We start from the raw sequence: 23,952 nt of genomic DNA on the forward strand, positions 1-23,952 counted from the left end.
CTTAGACTTTTCATACTTTTGGACTTTTGTACAGCATGTGAGATGTGGATCTAGCATCAGTAATTGATATGATGGCTTTCCAATGTATTCTCTTGGTGTCTTTGATAGAAATATGTGGATTTCCAGGTACTCTACTATGTTGTACTTGTCTCCTTGTCTTTTCTCAAGCCAATACCAGACACTTTGTAGACAGCCTTAAAATCAGGTATTGATATGACTTCAGTTTCGTTCTTTTATTCAATAGTGTCATGTAGATTTTAAGATTTTTTTTCTGATTCTATGAACATTATTATTGGTAAGGATTGAGCTGAATCTGTGAACTGTCTTGGGTAGTATGAACACATTAATAATAATAATAATAACAACATTAATAATAACAAAAACAACAATAATAATAACAACAACAACAATAATAATAGGAACTCTGTGATGGTTTGAATGAGAATGGTGCCCACAGGCTCATATATTTGAGCCCTTGGTTCACAGTGGGTAGAACTATTTTAGAAGATTAGGAGAGATGGCCTTGTTGAAGGGAGTGTGTATGCCATTGAGGGAGCCCAGGCTGAACCCAATCCTCTCTTTCTTCTACAATGTCCTACCTCTTACTCCTTCCCCATTCACCCTTCCCCTCCCTCTGCCTCTTGCCTGTGGATTAGATATAAGCAGGCATTCTTCCTGCTAGCCTGCTGCCATGCTTCCTTCCACGATCATAGACTCAAAGCAACTGTAGGCAAAGCCTCAATTAAATGCTTTTTTGATAAGCATAGAACATAGTACATAGTACAGAGTACAGAGTACATAATACATAGTGTCTCTTCACAGGAACAGAAAATTAACTAGGACATCTGCTCCATAGAGTATCTTTCCTTTCCTGGAGTCATCTTGACATCTTTCATTAGCATTTTGACTCTTTTATTGCCAATACCTCTCATTCCCTTAATTCTATTTATTTAGAGCTGAAACAACTGGAGAGCAAAGAGTCCACCTTAAAAAATGGGCAAAGAAATGGGCTACATAGACATTTCTTTAAAAAGAAATGAGGGGACGTCAGGGCTGGCTCACTGGTTAAGAGCGCCTGCTGCTCCTGCAGAAGACCTGGGTTCAGTTTCCAGCACCCACGTGGCAACTCATAACCACTGTCATAGCCCTCTTCTTACCCCTGCGAGCACCAGACATACATTTGGCATACACATACACATGCAAGCAAAATACTCATATGTGTCAAATAAAATAAAAACATCTAAAAATTTAAGACACAAATAGCCAGCAAATATATGAACAAAAAGTCAGCATCATTAATCTTCAAGGGAATACAAATAAAAACCACAATTAGATATTATTGCAAAGGGATCTTAACAGCCATGTGTCAAGGATATAGCAGCACTCTCATGTTTACTGTGATATTCCTTTAAAAAAACTCTAGGATATAAAACCATCCATGGAAGAGTGAACATATACAAATCACGTGGTATGTATCCACAAAGGAATAATACTTAGCCATAAAAAGAATGAAATCTTGTCAAGTGTAAAGGTAGAGACAAGTGCAGGCATCATGGTAAATAAAACAAATCATAGACAAATAATGCATTTTTGCACTCATTTGTAGAAAGTGATAAATGAACCTCCAAGAAGATGGAAAGGCAGCGAGTGAAGACAGAGGTTAGACAAGAGTCACAAAAACACAGGAATTAGAAGCAGAAATCGCTGCTTCTGTGCCCAGAAGTGTAGGTAACTCTAATCTACAAGAATCCATGATACACAAAAATAACTAGTATAGATGTATATATATATATATATAAAATCCATGTATGAGGAGAAGGAAATGCTAGGGGCATTGGTCTAGCGGCTATATATGTCATACTTGTATCAAATCATCAGGCCCTTCATAGGCATGCATGGATATTATGTTAATAAATAAAATTTAAAAACAATGTATCATGGGCACAAAACTGTAAGGGATTTTGTCTACAATGAGTAGGGAAAACTTTCTATTAATTTCAGGGACATTTAATTGTGTGTCCTTAAAATAATTTTGTTTGTCCTGTATAAAAATCTATGTTTCATGTAACAAAAAGGTTTATAGTGTTAATTTGAGAATTGGAAATATTGGTGTTTGAGTGCTGGATAGTTTTATGTCAACTTGGAAGTAGGGAACCTCAGCTGAGAAATGCTTCCATAAGATCTGTCTGTAAAGCATTTTTTTAATTAATGGTTGCTGGGAGAGTACACTGTCCGTTGTGTTGTTGGTGGTGCTGGGCTCTATAAATAAAACAGGTTGAGCAAACTGTAAGCAGCACCCATCCATGGTCTCTGCATCAGCTCCTGCCTGCAGCTTTCTACCTTGTTCGAATTTCTGTCCCTACTTCCTACAATGATGAACAGCAATGTGAGAGTGCAGCCAAATAAACCCTCTCCTCCTCTAAGTAACCCTAAGTAAGACAGTGTGTTACCTTGTCCTTTGCCTTTCTCAAGTTTTGGAAATTTCAAAAAGACACAGGGAAATGAAAAGAATTCCTAGTAGCAGCTGGGAGAGAGCAGGAGTCCAGTCTCTCATCACTGTTGCAGGGGACCATGTCTCTCTCCACAAGTCTTCATGGACCGTGTGGAGAGAGGCAGTGCCCACCCTTTCCAGGCCTCTTACAGTGTTCAGCTCTGACTCCAAGCTGCAGTTTCTAATGTGTGGGAACACTTTACTATACTTGCTTGGGTAGGTGGATGCCAGGTAGTCCTTCACCTCCTCCAGGTTGCTGGCTGTCAGAAAGCCATCTTCTAGCTCAAAAGAATTTGTCAGCAGCAGAATCACCCTGCAGAGCAGACTATCATCTTAACATATACCACTAAAAAGCCATTGGCTCTAAAACCTGGGAGGAAGGTGGGTAGCCTCTTCCCTCCTGCCCAGTGCAGAAGAGATGAGAACAGAAACTACCTCCCAACAGGCTACTTCACATCTGGATAAGTGGCCTCCAGTGAGATTGGGTAGGATGTTGGAAGCATTCAATACTTCATAGCCAGATTCGTACCCTTTGGTGGTGACAACACAAGAATGTGGCTAATGCCATTGACCAACCGCTTAGAAATAAGTTTAGAATCACTTAAACATATTTACTTATTTTCAGGCAGGGCCTTACTATGCAACCTCGGCTGTCTTGGAATTTGTTGTGTAGACCAGGCTAGTCTCAAACTTAAGAGATTCATTTGACTCTGCCTCCATATTGGTGAGATTAAAGGCATGCACCACTACATTTGGCCTAGAATTATTAAGCTTAATTTTATATCACAGTACGAATTAAATGATTTGCATGTATACTGATTTCCATTAATTTAAGTCCTAGTTTAGAGATGGCTACTCATGTAAGTGACCTCCCTACTGGACATATTAGCATTTGTTTTGAGGGAAGCCAAAGACAGTAGACTCGGCTAGAGAGGCCTTGCTTACAAATGAGATGAAGACACTGGTGTGTTTGTTGTTGTTGTTGTTTGGTTTTGGTTTTGTTTTTTCCTGAACGCCCCTTTCTGCTAAGTGCAATGCCTACCTTAAATGTCCCATTCCCTGCAAGGCGGCCTTTGCTTTCTGGACCCTCAGTTTCTAGTGCTGGTAGAAGGCAGCAATTAGCACGTCGAGGAAACAGAACTGACCCTCACATTGCAGACCTCAATACTGGTGTCTTTAGTCTACTCCTTGACTTCTGGGAACCCAGTCCTTCCCAGTCTCCCTTTCAGCTCAGGGCTTTGGAGCCTTGCCTTCCCACTTGGGGTCCACGGTTCTGAGGGACAGCTTAGACTCACTTGTTTAAGCAGTTTTCATAGTTGAAGGTGGCCTTGAAGCCGTAGATGGAGAAGGACACGATGCTGGCATATCTGGAGGTGGGAGCTGTTGATGATGGACACAATGATGGCATGCTTCTGGCAGTTGTTGGAGGGGTCATTGTAGCTGGCAAAGGCAATCAGGCTGCCAAACCCCAAGCCCAGTGTGGAGAAGATCTGCATGGCTGCATTGATCCAGGCCTTGGGGTTGGCTAGCTGTTTCATCTAGAAGGCCAGTAGGGATAGGGCTGAGGAATCCTGAGCTCTAATCCCAAACTCTTCCCTCCCAGGAGATGAAAGCTTAGAGATGGGGAAGAAATTACTTCCAACTCACAGGTAGTCAGAATGACTTGGGGCTGAATTCTAGGTCCATGTCTCAGAATGTCTCCAGTGTATTTCCTGGCAGGTAAACTACTCAGCAATCTTCCTCTCATACCCTCTATGGCACCCTACCCATGGAGAGTGCAATTGAGTATTGCCTGGTCTAATAGTCTAAAACACATAAAACATCTAAATCACCAGCCTGCCACAACAACAGTCTTACCACACAGGAAATTTAGGTGGATGTGGAGTCAAGTTCGAGATTACTCCAGTACTGACACTTAAGGCCTATGCAATAAGAGTGTCCATTTTGAAAGGATACAGTCATATGATTCCAGCCATTTGTCCAGCAAAGAATGTGCCCTACTCTAAATTCAATAACATCTACACTGAAGAACAATGGCTAGGGTGACTGAAAAAAAAAAAAATGTTAAGGACGGGACCATAGCATTCCCTAGAGGGAAAAGGTCTAAGAAAATATGGGATCAGATAAGGGAGATGACTGGAGAGATGTCCATGGTCCCTAGCTTAGTGGGGAGTCTGGACTGGGCTTTAGGTGACAACTGGAGCAGGAAGACCTGAAGGAAGGCACAGGCACTAGTCACTAGTGGTAGTGAGGGCTGCAGGACAGGCTACAGAGAACATAACTTCCAGGATATCTATAGTCTTTGGCCCAGTCATGGGCTCACACCAGCTCTGATGATTACAGATCTTACCCTCTTTTCCCTTCCTCCCAGGTATCCCAGAAAGTGACAGTCCCCTTCCCTTGCAAACCATACCTTGGGTGTGAACATGTACCTCAGGCCATTGGTAGCTCCGTGGATTGTGAGGCCACGGACCAAGTAGATATCAGCACACAGTAGGGCATCAACGCGATGAAGTAGACCACCTGTAGGCATCCAGGAACAGAATAAGACTGCTGGAGAGATGGGGACCGCCACTCCCACAAAAACCTTAATTCTTTGGCATTTAGGCTGCATCCACAGCTGCTAAGAGCTGTGGGTAGCACTGGTCCTGAGTAGGACACAGGTTCTGAGTATGGTCTAGAGAAAGAAAGTGTGGGACATGGCTGCTCATGTCTGTTGCCCCCATGAAATTTCTTCTCCAGTGCATGAGAGGCAACACTCCCCGAGCCCCTGTTTCTCTAAGAAAGGCTGAAAGGCTGGAGGAGCCCACACAACACGTTTTTTGTTTTTTTGTTTTGTTTTGTTTTGTTTTGTTTTTGTTTTTGTTTTTTTTTTTTTTGTTTGTTTGTTTGTTCTGTTTTGTTTTTTCAGCCAGATTTGACTCAGCTTTCTGAGGTCCCAAGAAAATCAGAAAGACTAATCACTTACAGGATCTATGTTATCTCCAAAGTGAAATTAGTGTCTTAAGGGGCAGAACTGGGTTTTCTGGATGGGATCCGAGGGGAGCCTGGTTAGGCATGTCCATATGTAGAAAACAGTGCACAGGGCAAAGTCCCCACAACAAATGCAACAAATGTACTGATTTTGTGCATTCTTCATAAAAAGAAAAGTCTATTTGGTTAAGCCAATCTTCTTTCCCTGTTGACATGCATCACAATTTAAGGATGTGTTCTTAGTCTCTTTGGCAGGGGAATCTCAGACTCAGGGTCACCCTGACTTCTAAAAGCCTGAAAGTAAGGGCTTTCAGATAAACATCTGCCTACCCTGGGTGGGAAATTTTGGGTAATTCACTTTCTATGTATGCCTAGATTCATAGACAAAAACAAAACAAAACAAAACTTTCACAAGGTTGGTTTTGTTTTATCAATCTTCTTTTAGGTTGGATCCACCTCTGAGAAACCCAGCTAGTGACCATGTCTTGATATGCTTCAATTAATCTCAGTCTTCCATTTCTTCCTTGGCATGGCACCATACTTCATGTACTTCTAAGACTGTCAGAAGGACACTGAGAATGTGGGATATATGTTTACCATGGCTTCTTACACATTTAGGGGGTTAGTGAATTTACCCAAATATCTAATATGTCAAACCAGGTGAGATGCAAATGGATAAGAGTCCTTTTGCCAGTGATGTCAAAGAAATTCAGGGGCATGGGGGAGGGCTGAACCGGGTCCATAACACTGGGCACTAAGAAGACATTCGGGGAAAGCTCTGGACTTCTACCCCCACCCCCGCCAGTGGGCTGTGTTTCTTCTGGGCTTTCTAGAGTCCTCACAAAGTGGCTTCCTTCTTTTTCTTGTGGGAAGGATGGCTGGACATGTGATCTAGCTTTAGCTTAACCTATCAGGAGAAATAACTCTGACCAATAAGTAAAACTTCAGAGGAGAATAAAAGAGATTTCAAACAAAAAGGAAAAGGCAGCATCTTTCCCCATACATGGAACCCTGGGGCATTTCAGTCAGGGTGGGGGGTCATAGTATAAGGAGAGAAAATAGATGGTGAGGATTAATATGGCATCATGTCCAGACTCTACTTATTTTCACAACTATAAGAGGCCTGGAGAGGAAAGGACTGCTTTAATATTCAAGGGTACAGACATCACCATTAGATCTTTTGGATCATGCTTGGTCTAGGTTGGGACAGAGCAGATGCTGCAAGGTCTGATCTCAGCTGAGAAAGAACACCCTGATTCTTCTGCTCAGCTGTGAGGCAAAGTGCTTTGGGGCTAAGATGCTGGCCACTATGGGGACTTAGAAAATAATGTGATATGTCATACCAGAAACAACATTGGGGTTGTCATGCAATATCTCAATGACATAGGTTGTTCTAAGCTTGATGCCTCATGAAAGAACAAAACCGAACAAACATGTCAGTGCTGGAGAAGGCAGGCAGGAGATCAGGAGAGTGAGATCTAGGGGTCTCATGGGATTGTCAGAAGAAGAAAAATTGTAAATGACTAAGTCACAAAGGATGTGAAGAGAATATTCATGCTGCATGTCACCAATAGGATGGGAAGAGCTTGGAGTAAATATGGGCTATGTCCTGAGTCTGCTGTCCCTGGCTGTGATTTTGCGAATAATACTTTGCTTATCTAATCCTTTTGGGAGTGACCTCATGTATCTACTCTGAGGGGCTGTTAGAAGAATAAGACACCGTGATCCACTATGGATTTGCTTTGCCTAATAGCTGAATATGGAGCATTCACCCCAGTTTGAAACAGGTACGGGTGAAGGAAATACAGCAGATACTCCAGCCCTAGGATGAATGGAAACCTGGGCATTTCAACAGAAAGAACGAGCTTAGGCAAATAAAAGGCCTTTGCTGGGTATTTTGGCATATCTGTGGCCTAAAATCCCAACACTCAGAAGGCTGAGTCAGGAGGATCACTGAGTTTGAGGCCAACTTGGGCCGTTCAGCCAGTTTCATGCCAGCCTGAAGTACATAAGGAGACACTTTAAAAATAAAAGCCAAAACAAGAACTAAAACCCCATACCACACAACAGAACAAAACAAAACAAAACAAAACAAAACAAAAAACCAAGGGAGAACCCAACAGTTCTGGGTAGTATTGATTTCCTGAAAGCACTTTGAAATGGGACCCCAAATCCAACTACACAATAAAGTCCCCAGAGGCTGGCTAGTCTGATGTTGAGGTTCCCTCCACAGAATAATAGCTCTGGCATTTGAGGTGGAAGGACTGAATAGCAGGGTGTTTGAATATCTCCATGAAATGACCTGGTACAGGTGAGTGTGAGAACTGGCTGGGGCCTGTCATTTCAGATTCAGTGCTACAACTTTAATCACTTCTGACACCCTCCACTGTCAGCTAGTACAGGGACATGCCAATAACACCATCCATGCCTTCTGACCCACTGAGCCTCTACTCTGGACAGCAAGAGACAGCTCCTAGCATGGACCAGATTCAGTCCCATCACACTCCCTAGCACAACTTGCTGGTTGACTCAGTGCCCCTCAGGATGCACAGATACACCATCAGCCAGGCCAGGATGAGGCACAGTGCTGGCTCCCACTGCACTCCTCCATTCTCCTGGATGGATGGTGAGATGTTGAGTGTTTTCCTGCACCAGAAGTACTGCATTGACGAAGCCTTTTCATACTCCTCGTCGTAGCCTGTGCCGTTACCATTAAGTGGGCAGACAGACCATGGCAGGGGATCCTTTTCAATGAAGTGAGAATCAACAGACAGTCAAGGGAAAGGTCAAGGGCTTGGTGGGATGATAGGAAGCGTCTTTGACAGGAGGCTTCACACCTTATCCTGTAAATATGGGCTAAACTGGCTTGCGTGAAACAACAGAGTACAGTGGATCAGAGGCTTCCTGGCCTAGTCTTTCCAGATCCTTGTAGCTACCCTGTTCAAAACCAGTTGTAGGTCTAGAGAGATGGCTCACTAGTTAAGGGTACTGGCTGTTTTTCCCCAGGTTAGATTCCCAGTAACCATAGGATGGCTCCCCTTCTGTAACTCTAGTCCCAGGGAATTTGACACGCTCTCCTGGCCTCTGCAGGCACCAGGCATGCATGTTGTACATAGACATTCAGGTGAAACACCCATATACATAAAATAAATAAGATAAACTTTAAAAATAATTTAAAAACAAAGCTGTGAAGGTACTTGAGTTAGAATCTTGAGCAGTGAGCCCATTTGTATGTACAGGCCACAGGAGGGAGACACTGTGGTGTCTGATGGAACCAGCAGCAGGTCCTAGCTAAGAAACAGAAGCCCTCTAAGCTCAGTTGCCTAGCCGATATTCTCTGGGCCCTCTGCTGAGGCCACTCTAATTCACACTGTTTCACATATTTGGCTGCAAATCTGAGGATACCTCTGGGGTCCTTTGCTTGAGATGAGCTCGACGTCAGTTTTTTTTTTTTTTTGTTTGTTTGTTTGTTTTTGTTTTTTTTTAAAATATTCCTGCCAATGAACATGCTACATGAAGAAGCTCTAGGGCATGGAACAACTGAGAGATTTTCAGTGTTCTTCTCCCTTCATCTGCATCAGAAGGTAAACATAGGGTCCTTATATTTGCTTTGCTAAATGTACCCACTAAGAAGGACCCACACCCTCCCATAAAGTAGAGTCCTATAGAGTCACTTGTAGCTCCTGGGATTGAACAAAAGCTCTCATGTCGTGTATATGGCCATGCCAGTGTAGATTTATATGTTCCGGGGACCTGCATGGCCCATAGAAGTGCAAGTGAAGGTCTGCTGTGTAACCTTGGAAGAGGATTTATTGCAGGGGTAAGGGGGGGGGAGTTCTGTGAAGTATGGAATGCATGGATATTAGAGTGGTAATTCCTGGGTCCTTCTCTTCTTTTTCCATCTGGAAAGAGGCTGATATGGAGGCAGTGGGATTAGAGTCTCTGAGAGTGAAAAGAATGAAGATGGGGGTGGGGTGGGATAGAATGTGACTGGTGGAGAGGAACATTCCAGCGCTTAGTGTGGAATTATGGCTCATATTTATTTTCCACAAAGCCTAGACCCTTCCAGAATATCAGTAACAAGAATTTAGATAATGCACTGTTTAAAATGCTTGTCCTTGAAAATATTCCTGTAGATATTCCAATGAGTGCTGTGGACCTGCTCCTCAGAAATGATTGTGCACATGTGTGTACACACATGCAAACGCACATGCATGCACACGTGCGCACACACAGTGCATAGTTTGGCTTACATTGTGATAAGTAGTGGTTCCAGATTCTGTCATCCCTGCTTGGCTTGTGGCTCCCATCACGCTCCCCCCCTCACTGAGAGGGTTCCCACAGGCTGGCGTTCTCATCCTCTACCAGCTCCCAACTTGGTGAGTGGCCCTGCATCTTCTACCCTTTTTGCTTTTGCTCTGACCAGAGGTTGGCTTACCTGGAAGGAGTAGAAGAGATACCAGAAGTCCCAGGCATTGATGACGTTGTAGTACATTGAGAGGAAGAAGGAGACCACCACAATAGCAACACCTGTGAGCAAAGCAGAGGGCCATGCTGAAGATCAGATGTGTGTCATTTAACCAGTGGGACTTGAATGACACAACTATGGTGAGATCCCCAAACAAGAACACTCTTCCTTTAGGTTTTCATTAGACCTGATACCACACCTATGACATCATCTTGGGAATTACTACCCCTCAACTCTGATCATCTGAGATGGTAGATCAGTAACGGATTTTTGACATCTAAGTGTCAGGTCCTGGGCTCAGTATTTTGTTTATGCAGTTAGTTCACACAAAAGCATTGTCCTCCTTCCAAAGAGCAAACTAAAGCTCAGAGCTTTCCCCAAACCACCCAGCAGAACTATGGAGAAGGGCCAACTACATGCCTGATGTGAACTTGCTCCTTTTGGAGGTCAAGTTCCTGGAGCCAGCCCCATCCATGTGGCAGGAGTGTGACAGACAGACAACACTTACCCCCAGCCAGGTCTGATCTATGAGGTCCCACAGTGTGTATCCCTGTGAGAAGTGAGAATTTGCCATTAGGTTGCTCTAAAGTGTGTTCGCTTGGGAGTATTGTCAACCTTTGTCATCCCAAACATAACCAGAGAGCTGTAAGTTGTTGACTTTGCATGTGGCAGACTATACAGGTATCAATAGCATTACAGAGCAACTCCTCCCACTCCACTGAGAACTCAGGCCAGTAAGTGCATGTCAGTGCCCAAGGGGCCAGGCAGCCTCCCCTGTTTTCCAATATACAGCATACATTGCTGCCTCAGCACACTCTGATGGCCTTCATAGCTCTTCATCATGAGGAGGCAGTTTGAAGATGAGTTCTAATGCCCCGGACATATTTCTTCCAAAGATGGAGGAGGTCACATCAGGTGGACCCTTCCTCATTCCTTAAACAATGGCTCAGGCTTCCTGTCTGCTTCCCTTTCTTGGGCATGAAAGGTATACAGAACATGTATGAACACTGATGGCTCTAGATCCTTTGCTTTTACAAACTAGGAGAATCACATCCTGGAGGTGCCAGGGGACAGTGACTGAAGGTCACTCTGGAAGGGTGCAGTAGGCCACACCTGGTATGTTCGCATAGATGCTTGGCTTCTGCATCCAGGTATCATTACGATGGCCCAACACCCCTAAGTGGTGTGGTGATGATGAAATGACCTCACACTCGTGCATGCCATGTTCAGCACCAGGCACACATTAAGCAGGGGGTGGCATTTGTGTACATCCCCAGAGGGTAGGTAGCTGGGACCAAATGAGACATCAGAGGGGAAGGGCCAGCAAGGAGCATACTTGGTGAATTAAATATGGTCACTATTCTTCATTGATCCTTGCACCAAAAGGAGAGTTCTCTCCCCTACCCTATGGGTCTGGGCTGGCCTCTTTGTCCATCAAAATATTGAAAAGAAAAAGAAAGAAAGAAAGAACAGAAAAAGAAATGGCATGTGTATTCCAGAGGCTTGCAGCTTTTCATCCTCATGGAATATGGCCAGGGAACATCATGATTGGGGTCCTCCAGGGTCCCCAGGGGGAGGAGCTACATGCTGGAGAATTGTGAGCCACTAGCTTAAGTACTGGGTGTGTAGGACCTATAGCCACATGAATGGGGCCAGATGAAGCGGTCAAGCATGTTAGGTACCCCACAAAGCTGTATGAGGTGATTATTGTTGCTGTAAGTCACTACTTTCCCCTCATTTCAGTATCTCCACTTGGGTTGCATAAAAGCAAGATTGTATGAAAGAAACAAAAGCAAAAGACAAAGCAACACAAACAAACAAAAAACCCAAAACCCACAAAGAAACAAAACCCAGGACATTTGCTATACAGAGCTATTGAAATTTTACTAGTTTCTCAGGATAGGTTCCAGAACATAGTCATATCTTCAGATCTGGTCTTAATGTTTCCTCAAGGGTTTTATCTTCCCCTCCACCCCCCCACACTTTATAAGTTTACCAGCAATTTATTTTGTGGAATGTCCCTCACTTGCGGTTCTGGCAGAAACAATAAAGTGACCTGATGTCCTCCTCCAGAGGTACAAGATGTCCATTTGCCCCTTCTTGGCAATTCAGACTTTGCTCATGTGGCTTACTTAGGTGGCATCTGCTAGATTTCTCTGCTAAATCTTAACTTTTTCCTTTGAAGCAGTAAAGTAATTTGGAGGGGATACTCTTTGTTTGGTTTTGGTTTTGTTTTAAAACACTGTCTCATTGTATGGCAAAAGCTGGCAATCTTCATGCCTCAACCTCCGAAAAGCTTTGTTACAGGCTTCCTTGGCCACTGCATTAGACTTGGAGAATTTGATTCCCATTTTACTGTGCGGACGTTTTACATGAATCAATAATTCTTATCATTAGTTGTGTTTTCTCATCCCTCTGCCTGTAACCGGCATTGTCACCTTCAATGTTGGCATTTTCAATCTCTTGTCATGCACAACAGATAACTACAGCACAAATGAGCATGTTGTTGTTGTTGTTGTTGTTGTTGTTGTTAGCACACCTGCTGCCTGTGTTTCTGTGCTAGTTCAGGTGGGTGAACACTGAGTTGAAAGATGGCTGGGAGGAAGTGACTGGCTTTTATTCCTTAGACCCCTGAAACCTGCCAATGTATCTCTACCTGCATTGTACCAAGCACCATTATATCTCCACACTGGTCTTCTGGCTCTCAGTTTATAAGTGTTTCCAAGGCTGTGTCAGAGACTGTGGCATTCTGCTTATTTTAGCCCTCAGTCTCTTACCTGGTCAAATCCTCTTTCCTTGCTCTTTACACTTGAGATAAAATTTACACACACCCCCTTGATCTCCAAGGACTTCTTTCCCTCTACGACCATTGTTCCCTGGTTCAGAGGTCTTAACACCTTCATTTCTGTCTCCCCCTGTCCATTTTCTGCACACATTTGGCTTCTCCAGAGGCTTCCTTCTCTGCCCTCTAATCTGTATGACTTACTTTTTGAGTAATAAGTTACTGCCATTTTCTCTTGGTATCTGTCTCCTTACCATTGAGGGAGCTTTTACCCATTAGTTCCTCATGACACCGGGCAAAGCTGGAGTCCAGGGTGACTACAGATTAATATCTTTTAGGTATTACGGAACGTTTTACACATCCCCCCATACTTCAAATACAGAGGTGGGGTCTTCTTCATCTTTGGTCTGATAGTTCCTCCTCTCAAGGCAATTGTCCCTATACTATTTATAGCTATGCTACCCCCAGACTTCTAAGCCACTGAGGACAGAGGAAGACTTTATCTGGCTCATCACTGCCTTTAGTTCTGGCAAGGAGTAGGCCCTCCATAGACTGCTGGTGATAATGGTTCTATAGTAACGGTTCTATTTAAGAGGGTAGGTAACAAAGATATTACTGGAGGATGATGACGGAGATGTCTTGAAAGTCACTCATGTTGCTAAGAACAGTGCATCTAAAAATTCAAACCAGGCCCAGTAAGATGGTTTAGCAGCTGAAGGAAGGTGCTCTCCACCAAGCCTGATGATCTGAGTTTGATTCCTGTGACACACATGGTAGAAGGGGAGAATGAACTCTCAAAAGTTGTCCTCTGCCTGCTACGCAAACAAAATAAATAGGTTTTTAAAAAGCACAAATAATTATTTTAACTTCCTCTAACTTTACTTGCGTGTGCAATAGATAAGACAGGGGAAAGTCTATCCATAAAGATGGGCAATGATAAGTATTCTTTGAACTTATGATAAGACACTGTAGATCAACACACGTACAATAAAACTTCAGTGTTAGAACAAATGCCTTCCTGTAGAATAGACTTGCTGTGAGAAAGAGAAGAAGCAGAAAGGAATTGTGTTTATCAGATATCATCAAGCAATGATGATCAACAGTGCAAATGAAAACATGCTTCTTAAAGATGAAAAAATATGATTGTTGGATGTAAAGCCCAGTGGAGCAAGAAGTACAGCACAGTCATAATGATAAATTAAGCTCATAGAAAAAAGGATCAAGGGGTGGACATCATAAGAACAGAGAGAAGGCATGGCCAGCGAGCATAAGCCTTTATTCTATCTAGAACTGAGGGGCATAGAACACCACAGACACAACAGTTGACGTGTGTGCAATAAAGAAATTTGTAAGACAATTTCTGATAGTGTGGTTGAGATTACTGAACATCACATATATTTCTGCAATACTTGAAGAGCCCAGGGTACCTAAGAATTAATAATAAAATCAGTCAAAAACATTCTCCATCAAAGAATTAAATATCTGAAAACAATAGAAAAAAATCTACAGATTCTGAGCAAAGGAAATGACTGCCCATTGAGAGGAAAGACAGTCTCGACATCGAGTCTTTTATTTTCTGTTCTTGAACTACTTGTTGATGAGCTGCAGCATGGGATCAGAAGAAAGAACACAAGTATGAAATTGTGTTATAAAATAAGTATCAATAGTAAATCAATAAGCAAAACAATGAAGGATAAAAATAATGCTGTTGTTTTCACTGGACAAATAATGTAAAAGAGAAAAGGAACTCATGACTAGGGAAACATGATACCAATGGTAAAATAATCACATATGGAATCCCAGATTATATCTTAAAGATGTGCTACGTAGAATAGGGTAAGGAAAGGAGCAAGAAGGAAAAGCATGCTGTGATTTGTAGGTATTCCTCAAGTTTCATGTGTTGGAATATGAATTAAGGTGGGACCTGTGAAAGATGATGGGGTTATGATGGCTCTGGATCAATGAATTCATGGGACATATAGATGGAGTGGCTTTGGATTAAAATGTTTTCTAGGCAGAGCTCCTATGTTTCCATTGTTGTGTTACAACACGGATAAAGCAGAGCAGATACTGGGACTCTGATGAGCAATCTTCATTGTTAAGGTGACAAGATTCAGAATCACCATAGGGACATACCTCTGGATCTGTCAGTGACGATGTTTCCAGGAATATTTAAATGAAAAGGGAGGACTTACCTTAAATATAGTAACATTCAAAGGACTAGGGTTATGGACTGAACTAACAGAGCAATGAAGGGTAGGGAGACTTTCAGTTTGTAAAAGGCTTGCCCTATACATGTAAAGACCTGATTTTTGATTCCCAACACCCACAGAAAAAAACTGATTATGCCTTCCATCCCAGCACTGAGGAGTCAGAGACAGTAAGTCCTTGGGGCTTGCTGGCCAGTCAGTCTGGCAGAATTGGTGAGTTCAGTCTCAAAAGGGCTAGAGATATGACTCAGTGGTTAAAGAGTACTTGCAGCTCTTGCAAACAATATGGGTTCAATTCCCAGCACCTAAATGACAGCTAACAACTATCAGTAAATCCTGATCCAGGAGATCCAACACCCTCTCTGGCCTTCATGGGCACCAGGCTTATACATACAGATATACATGTAGACAAAACTCTCCTTGACATAAAATAAAAATAAATGTTTTTTAATTTTTTATAATAAGCTAGAGAGCAATCGAGTAAGACACAATGTTGACTTCTTGGCCTCTACATACATGTGTATAAATAAATTGTGAATATGCAACTGTGTGTATGTGTGTGTGTGTGTGCACGCAAACAGATATGGGAGAGTGTTGGTGGTAGGGTGGTAGTAGGGAAAACAGCTGTATTGTGCCATTACTTTTTTGCCAGGAAGCATTGTACCCTAAAGCTGTGAGCCAAAATCTTCTTTCCTTAAGTTGCCCTTGTCAAGCATTAGTCGTAGCAATGGGAAAAGTAGCCTATACAGGCATCATACTCTGAGAATGTTCAGCCTTCAGATTGATGAGCTGAACACATGCCTGTGCTTTATATATTACTCACTGGGTGCTATTCAGTTATAACAATATAAAATGGAATGCTAATGTGTTAAAAGTTTGAACTACAAAGGGTGATATCAAAGATAACATTTCATTCATGATGCTGATGAAGGAAATGAACAATTTTTCAAAAATTTAATTATTAGAAGAGTAAAATGGGAACTTAAAACCTGTAATCATTTGAGAGAGAAGCAATTATATTTTGTATTATAAGAGATCAGAATGCAACAATCAAACAGCAAGAACATGAAATAACCAATAGTCAATAGGTGGTGGTACCCACCTTTACTACCAGCACTCAGGAGGCAGAGGCAGGCAGATCTGAGTTTGAGGCCAGTCTGGTCTATAGAGTGAGTTTCAGGAAAGCCAAGGCTACACAGAGAAACCCTGCCTCAATAATAATAATAATAATAATAATAATAATAATAATAATAATAATAATAAATCAGCAAATATAGTGTGGTAATGATTATAAATGGATCCAACTCTTCCACTAGAAGTTTTTAATTATTTAATAATAAATTGTCAAATTTTAAAGAAATTAGCTTCCACAACTGGAAAATGCTTAAATGTGTTGTTACCTCTATATAAATGGAATGCTATTGAGCCATTAAGTTTATATTTTTAAATAATAGGATATGACTTTGAAAATTATTACAAAAGTTTTCCCCCCACTTTATTGTCTCTTCCTTTCTTTCCTCCTTCATTTCTTTTATCTCCCTCTCTCTCATTTTATCTTATTTTTTTGAGACAGGATCTCAGTCTGTACCATAGACTGGTCTTGAAATTAAAATCTCTTTGCCTCAGCTAAGTGATTGCTATTACTCATCATGCCTGACCAGGTGTTTTCTCACGTATGCCAAGTCATATGTACAGAGTCAAATATCAGAGGGCAGTGTTCAGGAGTTGGTTCTCTCTTTCTATCATATGATTCTGGGAATTGAACTCGTTATTAGGTTTGGCAGCAAGAGCCTTTACTCACTGAGCCATTTTGCTGGCCAAACTAGGCTAGGTTAATTTTAAGAGCAAAGCATCAAATGAAATGTAAAATGTAGCTCTCACTTTTAAAATAAAAAAATAGGAGCTATTATTATCACTGGGTAGCAGAATTTCAGGGTTTTTTGTTGTTGATTTTGTGTGTTTGTGTGTGTGTGTGTGTGTGTGTGTGTGTGTGTGTGTGTGTGTGTGTGCAGGATTCAACCTAGGGCCTCATTCATGCTAAGTCATTGTCTTACTACTAAACCTCACCATTAGACCCTGAGTTTGAATTTTATTCTTCATGAATTTCTCTATTTTCCAGAATTCCTACTCATACAATAGCTTATTTGGAGTGTGCAATAACTTATCTTTATAACCGCCACAGCAGTACCCTGTTTGCATAACCCAAGGGTCTCACTGGAAGATAGACTCATTTCTGTGTGACATTTATCACTATGGCCAAGGCCTTGCACTGAGTTCTATCCCTTTGGGAATCTAGAGAGAGAGAGAGAGACAGAGACAGAGAGACATAGAGAGAGAGAGAGAGCGAGAGAACCCAAATTTAGTGGCTTACATGAAGTCGACTCATGTTTTCTGACTATTGGTCTCCCCTCCACTTACATACCTTAGTTGTCTACAAAACCCACAGCAGGTGTCCATTAGCCTGATTTCCTTCTTGAGGCCTACACTTTCTTGATTTAAGACACACACCCTGGGTTACCCTGGAGCTTGCTTTGATGGGGAACACTTGAAGAGCCACTTGCAAGTAAACGCTGGATGCAGGGCTCCATCCATCCTACTCCTTAGTTCTATTTACTTACCTCCTCCCACTTCAGTTTACTCTCCAGGTTCCCTTTGGGTTTGGCTCAGATTCATGCTTTAGCAACAAACAGCAAAAGCACATGCGAGGAAAATTGAAGCCTTTCTTACTGTCCCTGGTCACCTGGATCTAAAGCTTCAAGCTTTCTCTTCTAGCCCTTTCTCTATCCCCGCCATCACCCACTATCCCCTTACTCTCTGGCCACCATCCTCCTGTGTGCCTCAGTGATGACAATACCACTCTCCTGCTTAACCCTGGCCTTGCCCTCAAGAGTAAAAAGCAAAGCACTTCTTCTCCTCCTCCTTTTCTTTTTCTCCTATTCTCCTCCTCCTCTTCCTCCTCTTCTTCTTCGTCTGCCTGTGAATAAGGAACCCTTAAGGACCTACTTCTCTCACCACTCCTACCACTACCTTGGTCTCTGCTTCATGTATGCATGCTCTCTATGCTTTTTCCACAGTTCCCTCTGCTTGGAGTATTCTGCCCTTAGTTCTATCTGATATGCTCATTTAAATAATGCCATTGACACAGGCTTTCTGGGCTCCTTCATACACAAGTCCTTCTTCAATCATTTCAGTAAACAGCCTTCTGTGAAAGCTCCACCTGCTCTGTGCATAGGATGTTTATACATTTGCTCCTTCTTGCCCCAATATAGTCTCCATCTCTGCTAGCTCACCCATAATATAAGTCTTGCCTTGTGACTGATTTTTGTTTTATTCCCCTTCTTCTAAGAACAAAATTTAAGACAGTGATTACTGACTGTGAACAATCCTATGGGGAAGTTTTTAAACTCCGTAGGTTTAGGACTTCTGGGGGTGGAACATGGGGAATGCTCACACACACACCCACACAAACCCCACACACACTTACAGCTACTAGTAATTCTATCATGTATGAGAATGGAGGCTTCGCTATCAACCCAGGGACACTGAGACTTGTCACTTATCCTTTCTACCACACCCATTACCACACCCATCACCACAGAGGAGAGATGGCTTAGCCTAGGTACCTAGAAAGGCTGCATGTGATACTTCTGATTTGGGGAGAATGAGGTTTCCAGGAGATGTGAGGGGACCAAGTCCGTAGATAGAGGGAGGACATCAGATATTCCTATGTTCACTCAGAGAAGGGCAGAACTAGAGAAGAGGTTGGAACAAAAGGTACATGGGACCTTTAAAAGAGAGCACAGAGGACACATAAGCTCTTGGCCAGGCCCCTTCCAATATTCACCCAAAGCCCTGACTGAGAGAGCCTCAAGAGGAGCTCTAGCATTTATCATGTTAAATATAGAAGCAGAGTTTCACAGAGTCCCAATTTGGAGACAGGGATGGTTTAAATCTCCTTACTCCTCCTGAAGTCACCTTTGGTTCCTGGGCATGTTTTTCCTCTGTAACAGACAAGGTCAATCCTGGGAGTGCTTAAAGACTGCCTTGAACATCTGTAGAAAATGTTCTACAGCATGAAGCCCAGTGGAGTAGATTGTTACCAGGACTGATGCTGAAAATGCCAGGGAAGAGCAGCAGAGGGGACTTCTATGGCCTAGACCACAACTTTATGGCCTCGTACCTGGAATCTCAATTTGGGAATTGTACATACTAGGTAGAGGCTTAATGCCTGCTCGCTGATGCTCGGGTTCTGTTCTACCCAGAACTGCAGAAACAGAACAAGACACAGCCTGAATGTGTGTGCACACACTCTTAAGTAAACACTGTAGGGTGAGTCCCCATCCATTCCTGGACATTTTGGTGTGTGCCACGCCCAGGCTGAATGTTCATTTGAGCCATGGTCACCATAGAGCTTCACTCCAGTGGTGTATACAAGCCTTTCTGGTGCAGCTCACACACCTAGCCATCCTCACCTCTTTCTAGGCTTTCACCCTGCAATTGTGTGGCATTCTGGAGCCAGCCACAGTGGGACTGTTTATACTAGGATGGAAAGCTAATGCTATGATTTAGGACCCAGGGTGGCAGGCTAAACCCCCAGAATCTGACAGAATGGGGACATTTGAATAACCCTGAATCTTCTTCCAAGGTATGGTCTGTGAACTGGAAGTATCAGTCTTAACAGGCCCCATTTAAAAAGTCAGATCCTGGTTGGGTGGTGGTAGCACATGCCTTTACTCCCAGCCCTTGCTGAATTTGAGGCCAGCCTGATCTACAGAGTCAGTTCCAGGACAGCCAGAACTATTACACAGAGAAACCCTGTCTCAAAAAAAAATTAACATTTTGAGAATTGGCAGAATTAAAGGGACTAAAAGCACAGGAAAGAAAAGGGAATGAAATGAAAGGGAAGGAATGGCAAAGGAAGGAAAAGAAAGGAAATGAAGGAAAGGGGAGGGGAAGAGAGGGAAGGGGAAGGAAGGGAAGCATTAAAGAGGAATGGAACATTAACTCTGAAAATGATGACACTCTATGGAGTCAAATGCCCTCTAATTTTCCCCTTGTTCAAATATCTTCTAGAGAATAATTAAGAGGGGGGATGCATAATCTATAATCTTTCTTCAGTAACATGACTGCTGCCTTTCTCCCACTCATTTTACATGCATTCAAGCACACTGTTCATGCATGTGCATGTATGTTTTCACACATTGGTTGGTATTCAGCACATTTGAAGCTGGAAGTACTTAATACCTTGGTCTTTGGTCTGCTGACTTTTTTGAAAGTGTGATTTGGTAAAATTCCTTCAGCCTCCTTGTTGGTTTTCTTTTTCTTCTTTGTTGTAGGGGTTGAAGCAACAGAGTCATGCAGAGAGTAGGGACACCTGGAACATAACCCTTAGAATTAACATTGTGTGTTCAGGACTGGCTGAAGGAAGCAGTTACAGTCTACTGGATTCCAGGTTTTTGGCGGTTTATAAACAAACTCCTTGTTAACTGGCATGATTGCATCTGTGTCCGGAGACATCTTACATCCTTCCTTTATACTCAAGAACATTGGTTCTCAAACTTCTTACAATGCTATAGTAACCCCCAACCATAAAATTATTTTCATTGCTACCTAACTGTAATTTTGATATTGGAGACAGAAGTTTGCCAAAGGGGTTGTGACCTAGAGGCTGAGAAACAGTGCTCTAGCATCGACAGTTTTGCTTTTGTAGCTGGTCCATCCTTACCATGGGTTTGGGTGATACTAATAACTTGCTGGAAGTTGACTACTATGGATCCAGAGTGGTGTGGGAGTGCCTTCAGCATCTCCCATTATTGACTTTATGTGTGTGTGTATGTGTGTGTGTGTGTGTGTGTGTGTATGCACGTGCACACGTTTACTAAGTCTGAAGTTGATGGTGGGTGTCTTCCTTCATCAGTCTCCACTTTGTTTACTGAGCTAAGGTCTCTTATTTGAGCTCAGAGTTCTCTGATGGGCTGGTGAAGCCACACAGCTTGCTGTAAGGATCTTGTCTCTGCTTCCTGAGTGCAGACTCTTACAACTGCCAGATGTTTGCCTGGGTTCTGGGTATCCAAACTGACCCTCACCATTGCACTGCAAGTGCTTTAATCCACTGATCTACCTTCTTAGTCCGAATGTATGGCTTTCATTGCAGCTCTGGCTGCATTCATTTAGTAAGTATTTAATGGGATTCTTCCTCTGGCTTCCCTGCACTGGAGGACTGGATGATCAGAGTGAGAGAGAAAGTCTAAAGCTCCCAGTGTCCATGACCAAGTGCTCATCTGATTTTACAGGTAAGGAGAGTCAGAAAGACAAACACAATATGGTAACAAGAAAGTTCTCCATCTAAACTGAAAGACAAAAAAAGTAAAGTTAAAGAAACCCCTCACTTGAAATGAAGGACTAACCTGTAAACCAACATCTGTTCCTTGGAATTTGCTAACTTCCCCTCACAAGGGAGATAACAAGATACCAAGAATTCACACTGCCCCTCCTTTCTTGTGAGTTAGCAGGTGGTGAATAGGGTCCTTAGGAAACAAAGAGATAGCTGCAACTCCAGTTTGCCCAGACAAAATTAATTAGCACACTCTGAGGCCCTAATGTCTGTTGACCCTAATAGCGAGACCATCTGGCCTGAAAGAGTCACATACTCAATAGACAGAAGGCCCCACCCCCATCCTAAGCTTGTGAGTTTGCCTATATAAACACCTGTGGGGGGGAGAGTGAGGGGGAGGCGGGTTATCTCTAGCTTGCCTGCTGGAGGAGCCCATTTGCTCAAATGTTTCCTGTTCATTAAATCCTCTTGCGTGTTGCAGCAGCTGTACTACACATTGAGTTCTTGGGGGTACCGACTGAAATTATGAGACTACTCATTCTGAGGGTCTTACAAACAAAACAAAACAAAACAAAACACAGCCAAGGTAGGGAGAAGAAGGTACCTAATAGGAAGTTGGATTCCTAACTCGCTGGCAGTTGGAGAAGGGAGGAGCTTAGTGACTGGATTGAACATGAATTGCATAGGATAGTGAAAGACCCCCACTATGCTGATTGCTTGTTTAAATTACTCTTACTAATTTGCCAATGTTTTAAATACATGCTGTTTTAAATACATGCTGAGACTTCATGCCATACAGGCTTCAGAAAGGTACTTGACCTTAGGAAGGTCCGGGTCTGAGTCCCAGGAGTTCCCTGCTTGTTGTTCCACTAACAGGAATGCATGGTGAGTTTGCAGCTGTCTGTTGTACCCCTTCAACTCCCTGTCAGAGAAAACATTGTAAAAACAAAACAACAGCAGGACCAAGAAACAAAGTATCTGTGTGTGGGATTATTTGTTTTTTCCCTGCCTTCTATAATTTCAAACCCAAAATAAGTCCCCACATCCACAAACCAATCTTTTTCTTTATTAATAAAAAGTAAAGAAGCAACTCACAACCCTTTTGATTTGTGTTTCAACTTGTGGTTGGGGACTTAAATTTTCAATCTGCAGGTTGCTCACTTTTCCACCTCAGTAGAGGGTGAGGCGCCTGTCCTGCCACAAGGGGACAGCAGGTTCCCTGCCACTGCCAGGTACCTGCTGGTGCTGCAGCTCAGGCTCCAGACAGCCTGTGCAAGCTACAGAGTCTCATTCCCTAGGCTAGGCCCTAGGCTAGGCGGAAACCTAAGATTTTCATGCTATTGCTGAGTGACTTTGGGTCCATGTCTCCACTCCACCACTGGTTAAGCTCTCTGACTTGGGGCAAGTCATTTAACACCTCTGACAATTTCATCTGCAATAGAAAACAAAAACAAATCCCTACTACTCCACCCCCACGCCAACAAGCTTAAACTACCTATCCCAGAACTATTCACCTTCAAACAGTAAAGAAAGCAGGCACAATACAGCAGAAGGCACTCAGGCTACTTAAGCTTCAGATTATATGTTTCCCCACCCCCAACCCTGTCTGCTTCCCCCCATGCCTAGTTCCAGTCTATCACTGATGGATATTTGTGTTGTTCCAGTTTGCAGTTACTATGAACAGAACTAGTGTGTACATTCTAGCATGTTCCTCTCCTCTCTCTCTCTCTCTCTCTCTCTCTCTCTCTCTCTTTGTGTGTGTGTGTGTGTGTGTGTGTGTGTGCGTGTTTGTGTGTGTGTTTTAAACAAGCATTTATTGGGAGCAGGTGCCATAGCATGAGTTGAAGTTAGAGACAATTTGTGGGAGCCAGGCAAGTGACCTTACCATTTCACTGGCCCTGCCGTTCCAGTTTTAAATTTTTGTGTAGACTTATGACTGTGCAGTGATGTTTCCATTTGCCTGTTGATTTCCCTGACAACTGACAAGTCTGCAACCTTTCCACTTGCTCACTGAGCCATCAAAAGAGCCCGGGGTTTCTGAAATGTCTGCCTGAGACCTTGATCGGTTTTTACTGGGCTGTCTTTTTCTACTGATTTGCATTTGTTTCCCTACTTTGGCTACGGGCCCTATGTCTGCTATATATACCAACAGTTTCATTTCTTACTGTGTTGCCTTTCTGGCCCATTTTAAGTGTATTCTATTGGAGAGAATTCATAACTTCAAGAAAGGTCAATTTGTGCTGGAGATGTATGTAGCTCAGTGTTCAGAGTGCTTTCCTAACATGCATGAGACCCTGGGCTCTATTCCTAGCTCTCCATAAACTGGGTATGTATGGTGGTGTATAGTTATAATCCCAGAACTTGGGAGGTAGAAGCAAGAAGATCAGTGGTTCAAGGTCATCCTCAGATACACAGATACATAGCAGGTTCAAGGATAGCCTGTTATTGGAGACCCTATCTCAAAAATTAAACAAGTAAGCAGAAACAATAGAGTTTAGTTTCCAGCATCCATATGGCAAGCTCACTACCAACTGTAACTCCAGGTGTAGTAGGGGATCTGATGGATTTTTTTTTGACAGCACCTATATGCATGTGCTTGTATATACACACAGACATATACCAAAAAAATAAAAATAAATATTAAAAACAAACAAATCTATCAATCTTTTTAAAAAAGTTGTCTTCATGACCATT

The 23,952-nt window shown here is 42.7% G+C and overlaps 1 pseudogene; it reads right to left on the minus strand.

Annotated features, from left to right (window-relative positions):
* The window catches only part of LOC127214758 (sodium- and chloride-dependent transporter XTRP3A-like), a 28,017-nt pseudogene extending 16,866 nt beyond the window's left edge, over window positions 1-11,151 (minus strand).
* Between the last annotated feature and the right edge of the window lie 12,801 nt (window positions 11,152-23,952).

The sequence above is a fragment of the Phodopus roborovskii genome, unplaced genomic scaffold (genome assembly GCF_943737965.1).
Source record: "Phodopus roborovskii unplaced genomic scaffold, PHOROB, whole genome shotgun sequence".
NCBI classification, from domain to species: Eukaryota; Metazoa; Chordata; class Mammalia; order Rodentia; family Cricetidae; genus Phodopus; species Phodopus roborovskii.